Consider the following 1,147-nt stretch of genomic DNA (forward strand, 5'->3'; position numbering starts at 1 on the left):
CAGAATTAATTTAAAGAAGTAATAATCAAACCATAGTGTTGTTGGCTACTACACTGCACTCAGGTACTGAAAGCACAGGTGTTTGAAACTTTCTTCCTATCTCGCTTCCTTTTAAAATCTTTGGGGATTTGTTCTGGTTTAGTTGATGTGTGTGCAATTGAAGCTTTAACACTGCCATGAATTGAAGCACAGCAACAAACCACGTTCACTGAAACAAGTTGAGTCCAGGCTATCTCCAGCAGACAGTGTAATCTTTACTACTACTTACAACTCGTGGCAAGTAACACAAAAGTGTCCTTTTAGTACTTGAGTTCTGTTTCTTCTTTTATTTTTTCTTGTAGAAGAAGTGATTGTTGGTCATTTTCTCTCAGTGTTTCCTTTCTCAATATGCTTTTCATTCTTCTGGTGTATTTTCCCTTTTCCTTAGCCTTTGTTTATCACAGTGTGGCTCCTGTCCTGGCTTGCCTAAACAGTCTCACCTCAGAGCAGCCAAGTAGTTTAGAGGGCAGCAGCAGATTGCTTTTTTCTCTACTGGCAAAATTTGACTACATCTTGAAAATGACAGATTGCTTAAGCTGTATATAAACATCCATTTAATGTTGGATCATGGGGAAAAAAAATCTGTGGAGAGGTTATTTAGTGTTTTGTTTGACAGCTCTTTCAAATGACCTGTTTTCTTTTTTCAGAAGCAAAAGTATGTCTATTTTTCTAACCATTTCCACATTGGATACCTTCTTGAAACAAGCATACACCTGGAGTATGTCTGCATTTAAATTTTAGGGTAAAGTACTAATATTTTCAAATATCATTATATATGGTAACTAAACTATGCCACTTTAAGGGTATACAGAGTTTGCAGGATTGATAAAAAGTGTTGTCAAAATGTGTAACACTTGAAAATGGGGATTACTTCTGCCTTTTCTATTTTCCTTTTTAAAAAAATATATTATTTACAGTCAATCTCTTTTAAAGTTAAGGATAAACAGTCCTGAGCCAAATATGCATTTTCAGCTAACTTAAATAAAAATTATGATATCTGTGGATTTTTTTTGTGGTGTATCTCTGCTTAATGAGCTTTGTTGGGGGTTGATTTATAAGGAAATGCCAGTGTCCTTATCTGTTTTTCTTTTCTTGAACTCAGTGCCTT

The sequence above is a fragment of the Pogoniulus pusillus genome, chromosome 14 (assembly GCF_015220805.1).
Source record: "Pogoniulus pusillus isolate bPogPus1 chromosome 14, bPogPus1.pri, whole genome shotgun sequence".
In the NCBI taxonomy this organism is placed as follows: Eukaryota; Metazoa; Chordata; class Aves; order Piciformes; family Lybiidae; genus Pogoniulus; species Pogoniulus pusillus.